Source organism: Xyrauchen texanus, chromosome 1 (genome assembly GCF_025860055.1).
Source record: "Xyrauchen texanus isolate HMW12.3.18 chromosome 1, RBS_HiC_50CHRs, whole genome shotgun sequence".
Classification (NCBI taxonomy): domain Eukaryota; kingdom Metazoa; phylum Chordata; class Actinopteri; order Cypriniformes; family Catostomidae; genus Xyrauchen; species Xyrauchen texanus.
Window position 1 is genome coordinate 40,136,204 of NC_068276.1, and position 24,608 is coordinate 40,160,811.

Here is a 24,608-nt window from a genome sequence, read left to right on the forward strand (position 1 = left end):
CAAGCCGCGACCGCAACATTGTCATGGTCATGTTCTCGCAGTGAGAACATGAACCATCCACAAACGCAGCCTCGGTGTGATCGCTACCCAGACACACGAGACAACGCCTGTGGCCGTCGGAAGCGGAGAGCACTCTACCGCATCCAGAAACAACACAGGGGCGGAAAGGCATCTTTATAAAGACGCGTCCTTAAAAGGACGTTCAACGCCGCTGTGTTTTGCTCTTTTAGAGGAAATTACTCTTTTAAATAAAATCACTCTTTTATGAAAAAAACTTGTGAGAGTGCTTTAATCTGCACTGTCAAAGCGCCCAGGGGCAGGAAGTGCACAGCCGTGCAACAGGAGAAAGCCGCTGTTGTGCGCCGTAGGCTCCAACAGCATGCAGCAGAGGGATAGCAGGAACTCGGTGTGTATACGCAGCAGTTGCAGACACGACCATCGGCTCCGAAGAAATTTTCCTGAATGAACTCCCGTATTTGCGCCGCTTAAATACCCGTATGTCCGGGGGTGGGACATGCAAATACTGGTTGCCAACTCTCATTGGACTTTTTTCATAGTTCAGAGGTGAATATCGGCGCTCAAGAGAGCCCCCTAGTGTCGCTTCTCTGACACAACGTGGAGAGAGCGACAGAAGGGGAACATATGGCACTGCTGGGACATGGTCACCTACTGCTGCTGGGCCATTGTGGCCATTTTCAGGATTACTATGAATCAACCTAAGCTAATCACACACACACACACACACACACACACGCACACATACAAAACAAAATATTCTTCAAACAATTTATCTCCTCTGGTAAATCTCTCTGGATACAAAGCTTGGTTTCAAATACCTGTTATGATTTTAAAGAATAAATCAGACATCCACATTTCCCCTAATCCCAAAAGGTGCAGGTGTTCTTCCGAACAGAAAATTACAGCATTATTGCAAACCTAGGCTGAACAGCTACGTGGATGAAATTTGCTCATTCCTTATGAGAGAAGAGATCAGAGTAATCAATATTAAAAAAAAAATTAACTTCCATATTAAAGCAAAATATTAAAACAAAAGAAAAGACTGAACATTTGTAATTTCTTCTAGATTAGATAATACAGTATAGCAATACTTAGTGTTTTTATATTAATTTAAGTGAGTGATAATTTATTAAGGTCCGAAACAATCCATAAATTTCATGAATATAAAAATGTGTTAGAAAAATCTAAAAGAATCAAGACAAAATATCTCAAAGCTGTTTCAATAGGGAGTCACATGATCCAAGCGAGGAGCGGAGAGGTGAAAGGCGAGCTCTGTACACTTGGCTAGTTTTAATAATTGTAATAACATAAATCGGTGAGATTCGATACACTCCATTCATAACTGTTTTAGGAGGACAATATGTCAAATAATTAAAAATCCTCAGGATCTGGAGACATTAAAAGACACTTATGTGCTCAAGCTGATGAAGGTTGTCAATGACTTGGAGGATTTTGCTGTGATATGCCATGGTGCAATCTGCCATGGAGGCAAAGTTCCCTGAAGGTTATTTCTCTTCTTAAGCATAATAAATATGATATAGTGTTTCTTCAAGAAATGCAAGTTTCTCCGCAGGAAGTTGAAACATTAGGGAAGATATGGGGTTGGCATGGTTTTTAAAGTGCTGGGTCGAGTAAGAGCAGGGGAGTCATTACACTGATAAGTAAACATCTACAATTCAATTGTCTCAAAATGATTCAAGTTTAATTAGGAAGAGTCATTATTGTTTTAGCTAAAATTCAGGGGAAAAGTCTTATTTTGGATATTATATATGCACCTAACGTTGGTGATCAGGGCTTTTTTATCTTGAAGGGATGTTGCAAGCCGCTTGCACCCCTTGTGATATAATATTGGGAGGAGACTTGATGGACTTAATCATAGTGAAGCAAAGGTGTGCAAGCCCCCTAGAGCAAAATTGACACTTCACAGGATGCTTAAAAATATTGGTCTTACAGATATTTGGAGACTTTTGAACACATCTTGGAGGGATTTTTCATCAGTCCATAAGATTTTCTCTACAATAGACTTTTTATATCCAAGTCCCTCATTTCATAAGTTGCTGATTGCTCAATTGGAAACATTTTAGTCTTAGATCACACCCTGGTGTGTTTAGAGATGCTGCCATATAAGAAGAAAAATAAATCATATAGTTGGCACTTTAATGTATCCCTTTTGCAAAATCCTGAATTTCAACAAATGCTAAAGGTTGAAATCAATGTCTATATGGAGACCAACTGGCCCTCCTTATTCTCTGTAGGTGTTTCTTGGGAGGCACTTAAGGCAGTTCTTGGGGCTGGATCATACAGTATGCCTCATTCAACAAAACATCCAAAGCACAAGAACTCTAGGAATTGGAAGGGAATATTAAAAGTGCAGAGGCAGAGCTGAAGTGCTGAATGTTGTCTAATGGCCTCAGGGAACTGGCCAGATTGAAATACAGATATAAAACTATCGTCGTAGAAGGTGGAGTTTTGGCTATTCAGGGCAAGACAGTCATACTTTGAGTCGGGGGGGGGGAGGCAGGGAAACCTCTAGTTAGATATCAAACAGAGAGTCTTTTTCTACCATTCCCTCATTGAAATCTGCTGGTGGTGAAATATTTACACCGGCTATTGATATTAATATTGCTTTTAAATAATTATATCTTTATCTTTACAGTTCCACATCTTTGTCTACTGATGAGGAAATTTGTGGAACCATTAGAACTTCCTAAACTGACGACTGAGCAAAGACATTCTCTTGATTCTGAGTTAACCTTGGAGGAGCATGGCGAGGTAATTAAGACCTTGCCTACAGGCAAGTCTCCAGGGCCAGATGCCTTTGCCGCAGAATTGTTTAGATCTTATGCTACAGAACTGGTTCTATATTTGCAAGAAGTTTATACAGAATCATTAAAGAATGGAAAGCGTCCTCTAACAATGACGCAAGCCTGGATCAGTTTAATTCTTAAAAAGGACAAAGATCCAAGCGAGTGTAAGAATTACCATCCAATTTCCCTGATCCACATTAAAATATTGTCAACATTTTGGCTATCCAATTAAGTAAAGTTATGACATCTCTTATACTTATAGATCACATGTTTTTTTTTTTTCAAGCTTTGGCTCTGATAGCATACTACCCGTTAACGGCTTTTCAGCTGGGTGCCTTTGTAGTACTCCTGAAAAGAAGTATAATGAAATGAAATAAAGAATACTGCTGTGATGGCTTCTCATCGCTGTCTTTACTACGAATCAATAACACATATGCATTTAACAATAGTTCAGCACATTATCAACACAGGTATCACGTCTTTGCATATTAATGACCGATTATGAACACAAATAACTTCAAACATTTTTCATATACCATATTTACAACTGACAGTGAGACACTCCAACCTCATATTCTTTACAAGCAGAATTAAGATTTCCAGAATGTACACATAAGCACTGAAACAAGATATAACATTTTCATTAATACATATATCCTTAATGTGAATACTGCTGAGTCTATTGTCTGATGTATTACATTAAATTAAGACACGTATGAAATTCACTCAACCAAAATGTAATACATACCTCACAGTTAACAGAGATCACAGGGGGGTTAAATGACCAAATATTGTAAGTCAATGATAATTTATAACTCTAAAACAACATAATCAACTTGAATTACATTGCTATATTTTGACCATTTATTGCATATTGCGGGCTGTCGCGCTAATCACGGAGCACCCATGCTAACCATGTGCTCGGCCACACTTAACTTGTGACAAACCATTAATAAAGTGAACAGAACTGCTTTCAACTCTTACAACTCATTAGTATTCCATTTAACAGTGTTTATATTCTAACAGAAGTGTGTTTTGTGCATTTCATTGCTCAGTTACCTGAAAAGAAGTAGAATGAAATGAAATAAAGAATTCTGCTGTGATGGCTTCTCATCGCTGTCTTTACTACGAATGAAGCACATCACAGGCGTGCACCAAACTGATGTGTGCAATGACGTCACAACGCAGGTATGTCAAATTAAAATAATTTATTTGTTAAATGCACATAACACTCTTTCTTTAACAAAGCACAGATATTAAATATAATAATATTTAGCAATATTAGAAAAATAACATTTAGCAATTTTATATAGAAAATAGAAATATACATAAACATAACTTGTTTTCACTATATCACGCCTTTCATTAGCCCAAACAGGGCATTAAGTATTTTGGTATTTTATACCACGCAAATTTAATTGATTTAGTTATTTTTACCCTTCAATCAAAAAAATGTTGAGCAATGTGGGCAGTTGGGCTTCATTACATTTATCTATGATTGGGAAGGTTGATGCTATTACAATTAATTGTAATTCAACTACCTTCTACAATCTCTACCTATAGATGTCCCCCTCTCTTATTTAATGCAATTTGATAACATAGCAAAGTCCTTCAATTGGAATGGTAAATGTCCCAAATTACACTTCAGTAAGTTCCATAGGCCGATTGACAAAGGTGAGCAACATTTTTGCATTCGGTCTCAGACATTTGGCTTATTGGTCGGTTTCACCTGAGAGAGCCCCTCCCTGGTTTTGTATTGAAAAGGAATTTCTTGCCACTATTTCGCCATTGCAAAGCCTTTCTATCAATCTAACCAGAGAAGTTAAGTTACACCCGTTATCTCGCATTTGCATGGGGTATGGACAAAAGTGTCCAGAGAGTTTAATTCAGACATTTATTTAAATGTTGCTTCGAGCATATGGCTGAATGCAAAATTATGTATTAATAAATTCCCTTTCTGCTGGACAGAGTGGATTGTGAGGGAGGTTAATATGCTCGGTGATCTATATGAGAGTGGAGTGTTGAGATCCTTTAAAAATATTGTTCAATATTCCCAGGTCTCATTCGTCAGGTATTTAAAGCTGCGCCACCTGCTCTGTTCTATTTTTGGGAGTAGCATACACCCCCTAGACCGGTGGATACTCTGGGAGTGGTGATTACTGCTTTTGGAAAAGGCCATGAGGCATCAGTGAATTACTACCTGCTAATTCAGAGTCTGGGGGCCAGAGCTTCAACTTCTCTCAAGAGATTATGGGAGAAAGATTTAAACTTGGTATTGGATGAGGGAGTGTGGGCCAGGATAAAAAAAAAGTCTACATCTAGAGATGCAAGGGTGTGCTTTATGCAATTGAAGATTTTACAAAGATTCTATTGGACCCCTGCTAGATTGCATAGGCTTGGTCTTAAAGACACACCCACATGCTGGTGATGCCAGTCAGAAGATGGGGATACAACCCAGGTTTTTTTGGTGGTGTGTTACAAGATATAAGAATTTTGGTTGAAGGTTCAGAGTTTTATGTGTGACCTATTGGACACTAAAATTTAATTTTGCCCCCGATGCTGTATTTTAGGCGATGGGGTGGTCATTAATGTAGGGGATAAATACATTGTTTGGTCCTAGCCAGAATTTTGATTGACAGACAGGTAATTCTTAGGGGATGGAAGTCAGCTGGAGCGCCCTCATTTCAGGAGTGGTGCACAGAGATGGGCAGGTGGCGGCATTCGAAGAAATGTCATAGAGAAGGCTGGGCAACTTGGATTTATTTAATAAAAAATGGGGCAGCTATTTGGCCTTTTTGGAAGGCTCTCAGGGAGGGGCAATGGAGAGAGATTAGTTGTAAATGTGTGATTTTATATATATCGTGTATTCTGAAGTTTGACGATAGGGATATATGTTGAGGGTCAGGGTGGGGGATAGGGAGGGGGAAAGAGGATAATTGAGGTTAAAAGTTGATTCGGTGTATATAGGTTTTGCTTTTTTGTTTAATTTGTCTGGATAAAGTTATTTGTAAAACATAAAGTGTTAATCAGGGTTAAAAAAAAAAAGCTGTTTCAGTAATGTTTGTACAGTTCCAATAAGTGCCTTGTTAGAATTTGCTTGGGGTTAATTAGCTTAAATTGTGTTTTATGTGAGTAGTGTATCCTTAGTGCAGAGCTTTAAAGTGCCACTCTATTACGCATTAGTTTCACAATGATCACTGGCCAAAGCTCTGCTGTAAACCAGTAAATTGTATACTGCCACCTCACCACAACAACTAATATGCCCTAATTGGGCCTGTAGTGCCAAATAATCTGCCTCGAATAGCCCAACATGAAGTTAAAAAATTAGGCATATTAATGTAGGAGTAAATTGCATCAAGGGCACAGGGCACCAATGGATATTACGGTCAGAATTGTGTGAGCAAATCACAGACGATACATCAGACCCCATGCTTCTACCACTTTCGAAAGACATTTTACTGTTTTACTGTGTGTTACAAACACACAGTAAAAGGACAAAGGATAAAAAGATGAACATATGACAATAAGAATAAGCAATGCTAAGCAGGCTATAAACACTCGTGCAGCATGCCGTCAGGAACAGGAAGTCCAGTGACGTGTACAGTGATGAGTCAACGTCAGTATAAAAGTACATTCATATGTTCAAAGAACACTGACTGCAGCAGTTAACAGTCTCTCTACACCTGGCTGAAAAAAAAATTTAATGATGTGTTTTTGGACAGTAAATGTGAGCACACAGGTTGAAACTACTCTAGCTGTGTTTTCTGGTAAGGTTGTGTACTTAACATCATAGATTCCTATGTTCATGGTTATACAGATCTGTAGATGCATGTTAAACCTTAGGTATAGTACTATTGATACTCAAATATTCCCCTCTTCTAAACAGTTTTTTTTTTTTTCAAACAGTGTTTCACCTCCATGTTCATGTTGGTGAGGCTGTCCTTCATCTGAAGCTGGTTGCAGCCAGTGAGTTAGGGTTAGTGTGCCAACTGGCCATGTGATTCTCAGGTATGGGGGATTACTTCAGCCCTGTGTCCCGGGCTCCCGCTGATCAGATGCTGAATGGCCCTGGCAAGGTGATTGGAAAATGCTGCACTTCTCTACGTCCACTTTCAGAATTGTCCACAGCTGCTAAGAAATCCATCTACAAGCACAAATATCAGGAACCTTTTCATTTTCAGTCAGGCTCCTCTGACACAAGATGCCAAAGAAGGAGAAGTGGGGAGCCCATATTCTCCATATTAGTCAAGAAAATTTACTTTCCTGAGCACGATTGCCTCTTTTCCTGTCACTCCCTCTCTTCTGTTTGATTACAGAATTGCCCATGAATTACTCATGGGTCAAAGGAATTAATAATTTATCAAGTTGGTCCAGTGTCTGGTCTCAAAACGTGTCTTTAGGTAAATGCATTGCCAGACTTTGATTTCAGAGGAGAAAGAAAAAAGTTTGGAATCTTTTGATCTCAGACTGCAGAGCTGATTTTCAGGTGCATAATATTTATGCAGTGTCTAGGTGGAAGCAGTAAACATATGCACATGCTGACACCACACCTAACAGCATATGGGTAAGTCACAGGGTGACATAAATAATTCTGCAATGCTGCAACAACCGACATTTCCTACCTGCTCCAATTGTCCGAACCTTCTGTTTATGAATGTAAAGCATGGATACAAGGCAAGAGATGATAAGTGATGGAGGCAGAGTCGATGAGTGAGAAGGAGATGAAGTTAGCAAAAAAGAGTATATAATAATAATAATAAATAATGTATAAAATATTAATAAAGACAACTATTTTATGAATAATGAAATCTTTAAAGGGTTAAAATGGATAGTTAATTTGATAGATATCTACACTATGTGGCAGGTGATATTTAACCTAGTGCAGTAGTCACTCCTAAAAAAGAAAATATGGGTCTAGAACAGAGAGAGAGAGAGATGATATAATTTTTATTCCTGGATGAAATACTCCTTTAAACAGCACCTCAGTTAAAAGTATTTCAACACAAAAACTAAAACAACATGCAGTTAAAAATTGTATGGATGCAGAGAGAGAGAGAGAGAGAGAGAGAGAGAGAGAGAGAGAGAGAGAGAGAGAGGAACAAGAAACAGAATTCAGCTTGCTTATCTGTATGATTGGCAAAAGATGGTTTATTGATAGTCATTGTCCTCACCAAAATAAATTATCTACTGCAAGTTTTGTTGAAAAAAGTTTTCAAAAAACATTTTCAAAGTGCTGAAATTTTACTATGTATATTTTTTCATGTCAAAATGCATTTATTTCCTTCTATAGAAATAAAATAAAAAATATGTAACAATTAAGTCTTATTAACATTTTCAAAAAATAAAACAGCATTAAAAATAAAAACATTAATTAAAATAAATAGTCCACGTTGGTTGCACATTAAATCTCTTAAACCCCATCCTCCACAATATTGATGGGTCGGCAGGCTGTGGCTATCCATTTTGTCAGCGGCAGTTAAGTATTGCATGATAAGAGTAGAATGGCACTCTGCCATTCCGAAAACAGCCAATATGTTGTTTTGCTTTTAGAGCTGGTACTGCACACGTAATGATACTTCATCCGAATTGTTTGGGCAAAGCCAATGCTTCAAAAGGTCAGTGGGCTCAAAGTTGAAACTGTTTGAATGTTGAGAGGGGCATCGACAGACCAAGCTTCTATGAGAGCAAGCTGCACAGCGGTCCCTAATCAGTGCCATGTATCATACTGTATGTTTGGCTTACATATGTTATAGTGAGGACTTCACGTTAGAAGTCTGCATTCCTGTAGAACTCCCGCAGAACCCATGTGACCCGATTATAATTCTTGCGGGACAGGAGAACATTTCAGAATTTAAGGTGGGAGCAGGCGGTAACTTCATGAGATGTGGACAGGAGCGGACGGCCTGAAAAATCAGATGTGGATCACTGATTTTATTAATTAATGAATGCAGATTTATTAACACAAATCAAATTAAATATAATTGTGTATGTAAATTCTGCCCAAATACAAATTTTAAATGACTTTGTTTTTCTTGAAAGATTATATACAATCTATTCAAATGACTCCCTTTTTCTTTTTCCATTCTCAAATATACAAGGTTAAATAAATGTTCAACCTCATAACATTACACTTTGAATCAAGACAGAACTATAAATAAAGCAAACAATGACAAATTAACCACTATGCACTTATTTCTCAGCTACACACGTGACGAGGCAAGCAAAGAATGAGGATCTAAGTGCAGCTTTATTAAAATAAACAAGAAAACTCAGAATAAAGAAAAACACAGAGAACCTAGCACAGAGCATAACAAAACATGCAAGAACTGACAAATTAACTGGGGGAAATAAGGGCTTAAATACACAAGGGAAAACAAGGAACACCTGGGGAAACAATCAGGGAATGAGAAACAATCAGGGGGAAACCAATCATAAAATGAAAATAAAAAGAACTACAAAAACCTAACAGGAAACAGGAACTAAACAAGAACTTCAACATAAAAGCACAAAAACAAATACAACAGGGAATATGTGACAACCCGTGAAATGGCAGTTCCCCTTCTGTCGCTCTCTCCACGTTGTGTCAGAGAAGCGACACTAGGGGTCTCTCTTGAGCGCCGATATTCACCTCTGGACTATGAAAAAAGGCCAATGAGAGTTGGCAACCAGTATTTGCATGTCCCGCCCCCGGACATACGGGTATTTAAGCGGCGCAAATACGGGAGTTCATTCAGGAAAATTTCTTCGGAGCCGTTGGTCGTGTCTACAACTGCTGCATACTACACACAGAGTTCCTGTCATCCCTCTGCTGCATAACTGTTGGATTCCACGGCGCACAACAGCGGCTTTCTCCTGTTTGCACGGCTGTGCATTCCTGCCCCTGGGCGCATCGACAGTGCAGATTTAAAAACTCTCACAAGTTTTTTCCCTAAAAGAGTGATTTTATTTAAAAGAGTAATTTCCTCTAAAAGAGCAAAACACAGCGCCGTTGAACGTCCTTTTAAGGACGCGTCTTTATAAAGATGCCCTTCCGCCCCTGTGTTGTTTCTGGATGCGGTAGAGTGCTCGCCGCTTCCGACGGCCACAGGCGCTGTCTCGTGTGTCTGGGTAGCGATCACACCGAGGCTGCGTTTGTGGATGTTTCATGTTCTCACTGCGAGAACATGACCATGACAACGTTGCGGTCGCGGCTTGCTTACAACCGTGAGCAAGCCACTCCAGCCGCCCCCCGTATTGCTCCTTCTTCCCACGGCCGGGAGGAGAATCCTTTGTTTTTTCATTTGCCGCACCCCTTAACGGGGGCTGCGGCACCCAAATTCTCAATAAAAGAGCTATTTCCTTTGTCTCTGGGGCATATGGCCCGCAAATGCCGTTCTCACGGCACTCTGCTTTCAGGCCTCAACAATCCCGGCTCCATGGACGCGGTGTCCCCGCCTTCAGCCCCACGACTGTTCCCCGGCCGGCCGGTTCAGACGAGTCCAGAGGACGCCAGCATCAGACCTCCTCCTCAGTCACGAACCCGCCCCCTGCCGGGTGCGCGGAGCAAGGTAAGTGCTTTGAGTTTATTCTCAGCAGCAGAGCCTCGGGACGCCACGTTGCCTCCCGACGCCACGTTACCTGTTCCGCACCGCTGCGAAGCCCCGCCGGGTACGTCCAAAAAACCTGTCCCTTTGGTGCCCCTAGCACGGCGTTTAGAGGCATGGCTTTCACTGCCCAACCCGTCACGCTGGCTGCACCGGACCATTCGACTCGGTTACGCAATTCAGTTTGCCAGGTCTCCGCCCCCCTTTGTGGGCGTACATTTTTCCGCAGTACACGGCCAACATGCCCATTCCCTGCACGAAGAAATCGCCTCCCTTGTATTAAACAATAAAAGAGCTATTTCCTTTGTCTCTGGGGCATATGGCCCGCAAATGCCGTTCTCACGGCACTCTGCTTTCAGGCCTCAACAATCCCGGCTCCATGGACGCGGTGTCCCCGCCTTCAGCCCCACGACTGTTCCCCCGGCCGGCCGGTTCAGACGAGTCCAGAGGACGCCAGCATCAGACCTCCTCCTCAGTCACGAACCCGCCCCCTGCCGGGTGCGCGGAGCAAGGTAAGTGCTTTGAGTTTATTCTCAGCAGCAGAGCCTCGGGACGCCACGTTGCCTCCCGACGCCACGTTACCTGTTCCGCACCGCTGCGAAGCCCCGCCGGGTACGTCCAAAAAACCTGTCCCTTTGGTGCCCCTAGCACGGAGTTTAGAGGCATGGCTTTCACTGCCCAACCCGTCACGCTGGCTGCACCGGACCATTCGACTCGGTTACGCAATTCAGTTTGCCAGGTCTCCGCCCCCCTTTGTGGGCGTACATTTTTCCGCAGTACACGGCCAACATGCCCATTCCCTGCACGAAGAAATCGCCTCCCTTGTATTAAAGGACGCGATAGAGCCTGTCCCTCCAACCGAAATGAAGAAGGGTTTCTACAGCCCTTACTTTGTTGTACCCAAGAAAGGCGGCGGCTTACGACCGATCTTGGACCTGCGAGTTTTCAATCGGACCTTGTCCAAACTCCCGTTCAAAATGCTCACCCAGAAACAAATTCTATCTGGCGTCCAGCATCTAGATTGGTTCGCAGCGGTAGACCTGAAGGACGCGTACTTCCACGTCTCAATTTGCCCTCGACATCGACCCTTCCTACGGTTCGCGTTCGACGGCCAGGCGTATCAGTACAAAGTCCTCCCCTTCGGCCTGTCTCTGTCCCCTCGCGTCTTCATGAAAGTCGCAGAGGCAGCTCTTGCCCCGCTCTGAGTAGCCGGCATACGCATACTCAATTACCTCGACGACTGGCTCATACTGGCTCACTCTCGAGAGTTACTATGCGCACACAGAGACCAGGTGCTCAGGCACCTCAGCCGTTTGGGGCTTCAGGTCAACTGGGAAAAGAGCAAGCTCTCCCCGGTCCAGAGCATCTCTTTTCTCGGTCTGGAGTTAGACTCAGTCTCAATGACAGCACGTCTCTAAAACGAGCGTGCTCAGTCAGTGCTGAAATGAATCGCTTCCTTCAAGCCAGGCGCCGTGGTCCTGCTAAAACATTTCCAACAGCTCCTGGGGCATATGGCTTCCTCCGCGGCGGCCGCGCCACTGGGGTTGATGCATATGAGACCACTTCAGCACTGGCTCCGGACTCGAGTCCCGAGACGAGCATGGCACTGCGGCACGCACAACGTAAAATTTACCTCTGCCTGCCGCCAGACCTTCAAACCCTGGACAGACCTTTGCTTTCTAAGGGCTGGAGTACCCTTGCAGCAGGTGTCCCGACGCGTTCTGGTAACGACCGACGCCTCCAAATTGGGTTGGGGCGCCGTGTGCAATGGGCGCGCAGCTGCAGGCCGGTGGAACCGAGGCCCGCTGCGCTGGCACATCAACTGCCTAGAGCTGCTGGCTGTTTTTCTGGCCCTGCAGAAGTTTCTTCCGTTAATTCGGCACAAACACGTCTTAGTCAGGACAGACAGCACCACGGTCGTAGCATACATAAACCACCAAGGCGGAGTACGCTCCCTCCACATGTCACAGCTCGCTCGTCGTCTCCTCCTATGGAGTCAGCAGCGACTGGAGTCACTGCGCGCCACTCACATCCCCGGCAACCTCAATGTGATGGCGGACGCGCTGTCAAGACAAAGCTTGCCCGGCGGAGAGTGGAGACTCCACCCCCGGTCGGTCCAGCTGATTTGGGACCGGTTCGGCAAGGCCCAGGTAGACCTGTTTGCCTCCCAAGAAACCTCCCACTGCCCGCTCTGGTATGCCCGGACAGAGGCTCCCCTCAGGGCAGATGCGCTGGCACACAGCTGGCCCACGGGGCTGCGCAAGTACGCATTTCCCCCAGTGAGCCTTCTTGCACAGATGCTATGCAAGGTCAGGGAGGACGAGGACCAAGTCACTCTGGTAGCCCCCTACTGGCCTACCCGGACTTGGTTTTCGGACCTCACACTCCTCACGACAGCCCCTCCCTGGCGAATTCCCCTGAGGAAGGACCTTCTTTCTCAGGGACGGGGCACGCCCTGGCACACGCACCCAGACCTCTGGAACCTCCACGTCTGGCCCCTGGATGGGATGCGGAAGATCTAGCCGGTCTACCATCTGCCGTCGTAGATATAATCAATCAAGCCAGAGCCCCCTCTACCAGGCATCTTTACGGCCTAATGTGGCGTCTGTTCGTGGACTGATGTTCTTCCCGAGCCGAAGACACGCAGAATTGCGCAGTTAGGTCAGTGCTTGTGTTTCTTCAGGAGAGGCTGGAGAGGAGGCTGTCCCCCTCCACCCTCAAGTTGTATGTCTCCGCTATCATGGCCCACCACAACACGGTAGACGGAAAGTCTCTTGGTAAGCACGACTTAATCGTCAGGTTTGTAAAAGGTGCCCGGAGGATAGCTCCCTCCCAGCCTAAACTGTTCCCCTCCTGGGATCTCTCGGTCGTCCTTACGGGACTCCAGAGACCCCCCTTCGAGCCGCTTGACTCAGTTGGACTCAGGGCCCTCTCTCTCAAGACCGCCCTGCTGATCACGCTCGCTTCCATCAAGAGGGTTGGGGACCTGCATGCGTTCTCTGTTAGCGACGCTTGCCTGGATTTCGGTCCGGCAGACTCGTTCGTGATCCTAAGACCGCGACCGGGCTATGTGCCCAAGGTTCCTACCACACCCTTCAGGGATCAGGTAGTGAACCTGCAAGCGCTGCCCCGGGATGAGGCAGATCCAGCCCTTTCACTGCTGTGTCCAGTACGTGCCTTACGTATCTACCTGGACCGCACACAGAGCACTAGACGCTCTGAGCAGCTCTTCGTCTGCTTTGGGGGACAGCAGAAAGGGAATGCTGTCTCCAAGCAGAGACTCGCCCACTGGGTTGTCGACGCCATTTCCCTGGCTTATCACACCCAGGCCGTGCCCCCCCCTTTGCGGGTCCGAGCCCACTCCACCAGGAGTGTTGCATCCTCATGGGCACTGGCTAGGGGCACTGCCCTAGCAGACATTTGTAGAGCAGCGGGCTGGGCAACACCGAACACTTTCGCGAGATTCTACAATCTCCGAGTTGAGTCAGTATCGTCCCGTGTTCTCTCAGGTACCGAGCCCGTAGAACTCGGTGGCATGCCCACAATCTGAACGGGTGAATCGCTTGCATCTAGCGCCCTTCCCCCTAACCAGGGGAAACAGTGCGCCTTCATTCCCAGGAGATCTTAGGTTTGGGACACTGGTTGATTCCTCCCTAGCCCTCGTGGGTCGCAGTTCAGCGGAGGAACTCACCGACCCAAGCCACTGCGGGTACCGCAAGCTACCCTGCACTGGTATAGGTGCTCCACAGGTAAGGCCTCCTTCGGACTCCCCCTGTGTGTAACGCCATGGTTCTGTCCCCTCTGGCGAGTGGACTCCCGTACTTCCCGTAGGCAGTCACGGCTGCCTCGGTTGCCATGCTGTATGTTCTCCCCTCTATAGGCTGGATCCACCACCGCACCGACTGTTCCACATAGGCCCTAAGTCAGGCCTCTGATGGTTTTGCCACTTAAACTTGCCTCCCCTCTCGGGTAGGCGTGGCCTCCACAGGGTCTTCTCCGCCCTGAATAAGGGCTAAGACCCCCTTCCCTCAATGCGTGTAAGGGCCCCGGCCTAAGTTACTCTATGTGAGAAACATAGAGAGAAAAGAGGCCCGGCCAGGCTTGGCCCGTTCCCAGGTTGGTGGCCAGCACCTTGTTCCCCCCTCCAGGGTAACGATAAGGAATCCTGATGGCTTAAATGGGGCATTGGGGAAGGGTACGTGCAGCCTGATACAGCAGATCACGTACACGGCTCAGCGCGTGGCGCTTTTATAAGTGGACCCCTAGTAGAAGGGGAACGTCTAGGTTACATATGTAACCTCTGTTCCCTGATGGAGGGAACGAGACGTTGTGTCTCCCCTGCCACGTCACTGAGCCGAGCCACTGTTGTGGCCGGACCATTTCCGGCTCCTCAGAAAAATCCTGAATGAACTCCCGTATTTGCGCCGCTTAAATACCCGTATGTCCGGGGGCGGGACATGCAAGTACTGGTTGCCAACTCTCATTGGCCTTTTTTCATAGTGCAGAGGTGAATATCGGCGCTCAAGAGAGACCCCTAGTGTCGCTTCTCTGACACAACATCTCCTTCCCTCCATCAGGGAACGGAGGTTACATACGTAACCTAGACATTTATTGCTCCATTTTCCATCAGAGTTGCTCAACCGCTGCAGAACCATGCTACAGCCACGGCAAAAGAAAACATATTTTCCTGAGTTGTTGAATTTTCGATTGTAGTCTGAATTGAATGTTGGTAAAATAAAAAATATATACTGCAAAATAATGGCAAAAAACACATCTTCAAGTTAAGTTTGTAATCCTATTCACAAACGAATGCCTCTGAGTCTTTTAATGAATCAAAACAGAAAGAGCAACCAGTGTAGTCCGACAAACAAATTACTCTAATGAACCGATCCTTTATAGTGAATCAAAACACAGCGCATCCAGCATAGTAAAAAATTACTCTCATGAACCGATTCTTTAAAGGTGCAGTATGTACTGTAATATACAGAAACCCTTATATTTATGTTCCAAACAGTCAGGTGATCAGTCTGGCAGTAGAGACATCTTCCACTGGTGATGCAGGTAGCGTGCAGTGGGAAGGGTGCAGAGTTGTGATCCAGTAGTCGTTGCCATGCTGGGCTGGAGGATGCTGAACTTCGGTTGTGCCAAGAGGGTCCTTGAGTGGAAGATTGGACGGGACAGCTGGGTCACTTGAATCTTCACAGGGTCCTTCCAGGCTGGCTGCATCACTGAGGAGCCATGTGGGACAGGCAATGTCTGCTGATGTAGAGGTCCTTTGTGGACTGGGCTGTGCTGCTGGAGGGGTCGTAAGTGTCAGAAAAGGTCCCTCAATGCTGGGGCCCTTTTTCAGCTAGAGTGCAGCAATATAGAAACAAAGCAATATAAAAGGTTTTACTCGCAAAAGCTTAACATCAACTATCTTGTAGCCTCTTTCCTCGTCAGGTCAGAAACTCAGGACGTGGTGTGTCTGTTAATGTCTCCTTACCCATCAAGTTGGAAATGCAGGAAAAGGGTGTGTCTACCCGGAGGACATATTTATCCCTTTCTGATGAGGAGGAGATTGAAATCTGGCTCCTTTCCGATCCTGTAGTGTGATTGGCCATTGGTGTCTGAAGTAGTCACGGTGTTGCCCACCCTAGTGAAGAACTCATTTGCATAGCATAAAGTACAGTGTTGAAGCAGTGTCTTTAAAGTTTTACCCATGCATTATTTCTTTACCAAACCTCTTTCTAATTATTAAAGGCATCGTCTGGAACAGATAGAGACCAAACACGATAAGAAACAGTTAAATCATAGACATGCATTCGTTTATATGTTAATAAGTCTGTCCTGTAAACTGTTGTGTTAAGAGTCAATAAAAATTAACATAAACTGTGCTTTGCATGAAGATGGAGTGGATGTGCTGCAGTTTATTTTCATTTAAGGCCTCCAAACATAGCTATGGATAGATCTCTGTGGCCCTCCACTGCTGCTGCATCTGGGAGGTCCTGAAGGAATTTATTATGGCAGTTCTTGCCTAAACCTTAGGAATGAGTTTGATGAGTTAAAGTCAACCCGTAGTCCAATGAGAAGTCCTCTCCTTGGTGGTGGTAGGTGCAGATATTCCCCCTCCCTACCATGTAAGCAGTGCCTGACAGTTGTCTTAGCATTTTATCTGATGTTGTTGAACATTTGTTAATGTTCATTCACCAAGGATCCAATCACAGTGTGACACATCTTCTTCCTCACTGACAGTTAGAGAGGGGCACTGCTATAAACTGGTTCCTTGAATGCCATCTTAACTGATGTTTACCACATGGCAGTTAGAGAGGGACCCTGACATAAACTGGTCACTGGAATGCCACCTTATCTGATGTTCACCACACTAGCCTAGGTGTTTTAAATTGAGTAAGTTGTGTTCAAACCTGCACTAGTTTTGTAATTTGTCATGAAGACTAGACTGAAGGTCATGCTTATTTTTGGAAGTGTGTAACATCTCAGGATGTTCATTGGTCTCACATGTTGTGGAAACCTGATAGAACAGAGGGGACAAGCTGAAAACTGGAACTTTGGAAATAAATAAATAAACTACTGACAGCTTCATCATGGGCAGCCAGTAGATCTTTGTCATCTCTGTAAATTAACCACCCCCAGCAAGTATGCTATGTCATAGATCACAGGAAATTGGTAGATGTATCATTTCAGAAATTCTTTGGTACTATCTATAGATGCTTCTGTTTCAGTTGAAAGACAATTGGGCTTATGTCAGGTGTGTTTTCCTCTTCAGCAAACACAGCCATGCATGGTAACAGTTCACATCCTGTCTACCCGTCCAGATTGTGTGAGTGAGTTTGTTATTTCCCTATATGTGTTATTTATCTACTCAATTAACACATTATTACTTCAATATTAAATTGCCTTCTTGGAAATAATGATATCATTATCATCAGTCTAACTGATCACTTCTAATCAAGAGAACATTTGCAGATGGCTACGCATAATGGCCATAATTTTGCCATCAGTGAGGGTTTCATGTATCATTGCAATGTCAATGCATTTGAAAATCATTCTTCTGGTCCCTCTCACCACTATAGCAAATTAACATTTTCACTTAACTTTGTTTATGATTTATCCATTTTATAGCATTGCCCGGGTTTGTCTTTCCATTCCTGTCTCGCGCCAGCAAATTTGGACAAATGTGAGTAGATTTGCAGCAGAGACCTGTTGGCTGCCGGGTCAAGTGCCTTGCATAACAAGTGTGTCTGGAAAGAAAGAGCTGAGTTTCCCTTGTCTCCAGGCCACCATTTTTAAGAGTTTGCTCACATTTCCCCTTAGTGTCATGCAAACATAAAAGGTGAAAATTAGAGAGGAGAGAGTGTTTATTTATCCTTTTTTTCATAGTAGAATAAGCTTCAAGGTCTCCCTCAGAGCCAGAACGTGAGGAGCTCAATCACCAGTGTCCTTGGCAATGCTGTCATGGTATTAAGTGGCTTTGGTGATGAGACCATGCTGTACTTAAAGAGAGGAACTTACACAGTATGTAATGTGGTAATGGACTCTGTATGAGAAATTTCAGAGTATCATCCTTATAATGTTAGAAATTACAGTTTAATAAAACTTTCTTTTAACATGATAACATTGGTGTAATTGTAACAGTAATGAAACAGTGATTGATGTGGGTGATAATGTTTGGTGTGTTATTCTTTCAGTCTTCACTGAATATATTCCTCAGTACCAGATGACAGAGCATCACGGTGGAGAATTGATTGTTTATGGAAAAAAATATTTACCATTCTTTATAATATACAAATCATCATCACTATAAAGAAGCATTCCTGTTGTGCTCTTGATCGTGTTTACAGCTTGCTCAAACTAACAATTTCCAAAATGATCACATCAGAAGTTGACATGTTGCAACTAAATGTTGAACTTGATCTCATAAAAGTGCATATGTATTTTTTAATGTAAATTGTAGTTCTAAAAAAAAAAAAAATTGCTTACGTTTGCATAGACTGCAAAACATGCAGTATTTTTGTATTGACAGCATGTAAAATGTAATCATTTTATGTTTTAACAACTTTAGAGCAATTTGCAATGTTTAGTTGCCATTATTGATAACATGAATATTGAATTAATGGAATTAATCAGTTTATTGTATTGCATTTATTAATTCGTATGAGATTTAACATTGAGTCAGGGAGCACATTGACTTCACATCACTGTTTAGACTTGTTTTGTCCAACCAGATAGACTTTTCTGAATAGATTAATGTGATTAAATTTATCTGCCACTTGCGTTTATATATAACCATATTAATAATGTAATAATTATTTATTAATATAAATAGATCAGCTTTCAGAATTAATTTTAGCAGAATTATTATTAAATTGACTGATCTGTTCGTCCACCGAACCGACAGTACAATCTTCTATCTCTTAAAAACTCTTAAAAAAAGATTATTCCTCTGACCAAGAAGAATAACTTGTTATCTGCCACTTGCGTTTATATAAAACCATATATATATATATATATATATATATATATATATATATATATATATATATATATATATATTTAATCACACCACGTTATGACTAATCATAACTATTTAAATAAGCTAAAAAGGGAAATACATATGTATATATACATATACATATGTATATATACATATGTATATGTATATATACATATGTATATATACATATATACATGTGGATATATATATCTATATATATAGATATAGATACTTAATTACAGTGGGTTATAATTAATTATGAATATAAATAGATCAGCTTTCAGAATAAATTTTAGCAGAATTAATATTAAATCAACTGATCTGTTCATCCACCGAACCGGCAGTACAATCTTCTATCAACTCTTAAAAAAAAGATAATTCCTCTGGCCAAGAAGAATAACTTGTTCTATATATTATTAACAGTACAAAAGCAAGTAGCAAGATCAAACGTTTAAGTGACTTTGATGTGTGAGCCACAAACACAGAGACAATCAAGTGTGGATATAGTGGGTTTAATAAATGAAACTACGGGTAAATACAACTAGCAAAGAATATATACACAGAATACCTAAAACTAGAGAAAAAGAGAGAGAGAAGAGCAAAGAATGGCAAGATTTACAATCAGTTATTACAACCTTTGAGAATCAAAATCACCTTAAAAGAAGTAATGACACAGCTTGATGACGCATCTACACATTTATAAAACGGTTACTTGCATTGGCTTTGGTGCTGATCAAGAATCCGGATGCGTGTAGAATACAGCGATTCTCGTGAGTTCGTGAGTTGAGGCGTTTGTTGGATTCTTCTGGAGATCGGTTGTCCGCAGGAATTTTTAACAAAGTTAACTTGAAAACAAGTTGCCGAAAAGTGGACAACAGAGCTGAGATATTCTTCTAAAAATCTTCATTAGTGTTATGCAGAACACATTTGGTATGGCATGAGGGTGAGCAAATGATGAGAGCATTTTTACATTTGGGGGAACAGACAGACTTATTTTAGCTGAAGTTTCAACCTACTGTTGAATTCACAGTGAGATCAGGCTACAACTAAATATCCTGCACACTAATTTTGTGCACTATTTATTTATTTCATATTATTGTGAGTAACCTCAGGACCCGCACCAGCCGACTACATGACAGCTTCTTCCCCCAAGGAATCAAACTTTTGAACACTTGATCTCTCACGATAAATGTAAGCGCAGCGTAGTTCTAGCGGGAAGACTAGCAGCTGTTCATCATCACACCATTAGCTGGGTAATTCCTAGCCAATCACATGTAAGCCATTGCTTTATAAGTCTGCTCACAATCTATCACATTGCTGTTTCAGTGTGCTAACACTGCAACCTCCACCACCCCACCACCACCAGTTGAGCCCTGTCCCACATGGGGGTAGGCTCCTCGCCCCTGCCTCCTATCTCCGGAAGGATATGACGGTTCCGAGTACAACTCCCTCGGACTGCCAGACGGGGCCTACGCCAAAGATAGACATTACTTTTCTGTTTTACATTCATCAAATAAATGGCATCTTAAACCTCACTCAAGCCTGCGTGACTTCCCGATAGAAATATACATCAGCACTGCACTTATCTTATTATCTCACACTAGACTGTCATAATTATATTCTCCACAATACAACTACTGTATATACATTTTTTATATACTTTTTATTTATTTTTTTATTGTATGTGCATTCTATATTGTGTGTATTGTTTACTGTACATTGTATATTATTATTGTGTTGTGTAATTATGTGTACATTTGATATGTAAATTGTGTTGTGTAAATATATTGTTTATTGTAATTGGTATATGTCTCGTCACTGTCATGACTGCTATGTTGCTCAGAACTGCACACGAGACTTTCACCCACTGTTGCACTTGTGTACATGGTCGTGTGACAATAAAGTGATTTGATTTGATTGAACCTTAAAACTTCATATAGAATAGTATAATAACTTTCCACTTAAGTTATTAGCACAATAATGTCACATCACATTTATCAAGAATACTATCAAGACAAGCCCATCTAGAGTTGCTTGAGATAAAAAGACAATATTTACATAAAGTTTGTTAATGAAAAATACCTTTCTAGTTACTTGTTATTTTGTGTTGTAATTAGATGCCCTTAGTCAGGTGATGGCAATAGCTGTTTAATAAAAAAAGTGCTGACTGGCTGGAATGGTGGTGGTGGTGAGGGGACTTAACAGTTGTTTGTGGAGTGCTGTATCAGTTTGATACACTTTAATACACAAATATTTTCACCTTGTCTGACATGTACTAATTAGACTGTACAGTATATTGTGCTCCACTTCAATAAAATGAAAGTCATTGTCTGGCATCTTTTGTTATGTTACCTATTGGTGATGTGCTCATTGTCAAAAATATAAGATATTCTCCTAGTTCAAACCTAATTATTTAAGCTAAATATAGATGAAATTGCTGACCATCAAGAGTTTATATAAAGCTATAATGTATATAGTCTAGCTAAATTTATATTGTGTAATCTAACATAAAATACCAGTACTGTTGCCCAGTCTCCCTTGGGCTTTCAACAAGATCTACTTCATATGCCATACAAATGCTCACACATTGTACAATCTGACAAGCACCAATTGAATTAAAAGCAACAAATATAGTGTAGAACAGGCTTATATTCACTCACTACACATCTTAAATTTAAGTTTCAGCTGCTATTTAATTTATCTTGCATCTACAGAGAAAAAATTGTTACCTGCCACATCAATGTTTTTTTTAGTTTTTTTTTAGTGTGTAGTTAGCCTTTGTTGGTCAAAGTTGAACTCCATAGGTCACTTTTATATATACAGTATGCAGCATTCAATGGTGTCCACTGGGCAACATAATTCATAGAACAACATTCAAATACAGTATGTGTATGTCTGTATCTCTTACTGAAACACAGTCCTTCTTAGGAAGACAATTATTCCTTGCTCTCGTGCCTGACACATGAGTGATCACCTAATCTGTTTGCAGCTCTTGAGTATAAACTGCTTAGCAACACATGGAGAGCCTTTTGTTCGCCATTTTTTATTTCACCCTAAACTTTATCACCATCAGACATCAGGCATTAATCAACCCAATTATGTACCTAAAACCCTGGAGCTTGTCTTCAGGCTTAGCAACCAAATAAGATGCAAAGCTGAGATCCTCAAAGAATTTCTAACTCAGGAATAATACTTTCCCTTGGCTCCACTGTGAATGCTTGTCCCCAAGCACAAGGTGCAGGTAATTTAAACACATAAGCAGGTTCTTGGCATACCTTAATCAACACCAAAGGGGCATTTTTGAAAAGAGAGAGGGAGTTAATGAAGAAATAAGACTGGGGAACCTGGGGACTTCTTGCTGCAGAAACATGCTGTGTCGCAGGCCTCAGGGTAATGAACAACAAAACTCCTGACAAGAAGTGCTCCTGGTGGTTTCTGCAAATGCATGAACCCTCACATGCACCTACCCAAACATACACATAGCATATAGAAGTAAAATATTAGAGAAGATAACTCCTATAATACTGTTCTGCTGAGTTGCTTTGTTGTATAATTTCACAATAGAGCATGCATTTATTTTGTTTTGGTATTTGTATTACTATTCACTCTTGTCAGGATTTCATCTGCACTACAAACAAAAGACGATGTGTTAGCTGCTTCCACAGCATGACTGCGATGACTGCAAGAGTATTATTTTCTATCAGGACACCAGCACAGAAGACTGATGAAAGCCACACAAATCTGTGTGATTTCAGTAGTTCGTATGTTCATGTAATCTTGTGTTTAAGCAGTAAGCATATTTGGCTTGCTGTCTGTATACTGGAGGGCTCGGAGCTTGAGTCCTGATTACCCCCCCCCGGACTTACTTACATAATGAATCTAGAGAATAGGTGGAGATGGGGTGGAGGTGGGATGTCAGGAGAGTTGTCAGAGGATGCAGGTAAGCAGCGGCTTATATACTCCTGCTCGTTGGCTGTGATTTGTCATATTAAAATTGGCATGCTCCTCCCGAACCTCTGTTAATTAACTCCATTATGAACAATAATGACCAATTAACAAAGAAGTCTTGACACCTGCCCATTTTTGTCCACATGCTACCTGGTCTTTGGATATTTTTTATAATAAAATTTCCTTAACACAGATGTCAGCACCAAAACCCCACATCAAACTGATATATGAAACCATTTTCCCAAAACAAACATTCCTCAAAACATTTTTAACACCATTCCCACAATATATTAAGGTGAGAAATGCTGAAGGCAGAATAGTGAGAGCCTTTCTCAGTGATGAAGTGCTTTCCCCATCAGGTCTCACTCATACAGAGGGAAAATGGAGGACATTTATCAGAGGGGTCACTCCCTCTCCCTCTCTCTCTCTCTCTCTCTCACACACACACACACACACACACACACACACACACACACACACACACACACACACACACACACTCACTCATTCACTATATTTCTATATAGAATACATGCAGTACACTCCACTGATGTGTCATGACTTGCAAATTTATTTGTATCTTAAGTATATATATAATTCAAAGAGAAAAGTATACAAATGATGAAGAAATGTGGTAATATTATGAGAGTTCTTCTATTGCATGACAGCATTATGAGGTTCACTGTGGTCAGAGGTGTCATGCCCAATAAAACTTAGGGGGGCATTCAATTCAATTAATAAGTGTCTAAAATGTCTCGGGTTACTTACCTGTAACCCCTATTCCCTGATAAAAGCAGAACGAGATGCTGCGCTGAGTTAGCGCTTTGGGAACAACTTTAGGTGTGACCAGCAGTGAATATGTGTGCAACACATCAATGAAAATTGACCGGAGATTTACAGCCTCTGCCGGTGACATCATTGGATGCACCTGTAGCAGGGCTATAAATAGATGCGTAACAGGTGCATAGTCAGGTATTTTGTCTGAAGAGCAGTCCTGGGGCATCCCAGTGCAGCAATGAAGCGCAGCATATTGTTCCGCTTTTATCAGGGAACAGGGGTTACAGTTAAGTAAACCGAGACATTCCCTGTCAAAAAGCAACATGTATGATGCTGCGCTGAGTTAGCGCTTTGGGAACGAGAATACTCACGCCGCCGCACTGTGGATGTCCAGACCATTTATGGTTGTGTAGTGTGCTCACAAGAGCACGAGAGGTCTCAGACATGAGCTTGCGATGTTGACTCAAGGACATAAGAGCACAGAGTGGCATGAACATCCAAACTATAAAATCTTATGAATGTGTGCAGAGAGGAACAGCCTGCCGCATCACAAACATGCTCTAGCCAAGGCTTTAGAGGAAGCAACCCCTCTGGTAGAGTGAGCCCTGATACCTACTGGCGAAGCTTGACCACACGCCTCGTAGGTCAGGGCAATAGCGTCCCTCACCCAATGCGACATAGTCTGTTTGGTGGCGGCCGCCCCCCTGTTGCGGCCCCCATGGCAAACGAATAGCTGCCCTGACTTACGCCACTGGCTAGTGCGGTGGACATAAGTCTGAAGGGCACGGAATGGACAAAGTCTGTGAAGTCTTTCCTGCTCCGGATGTAAAGTCGAGAAAGGAACGTTAGGCAGGTAGTCAGGGTGAGGGTGCAAATTTGCTTTAGCCATTCCTGGGGCAAAATCTAAGCAGGCTGGCAAGAAAGACAGACCCTGTAGATCCCCAATTCTTTTTAGAGAGGTGATTGTCATAAGAAAAAACA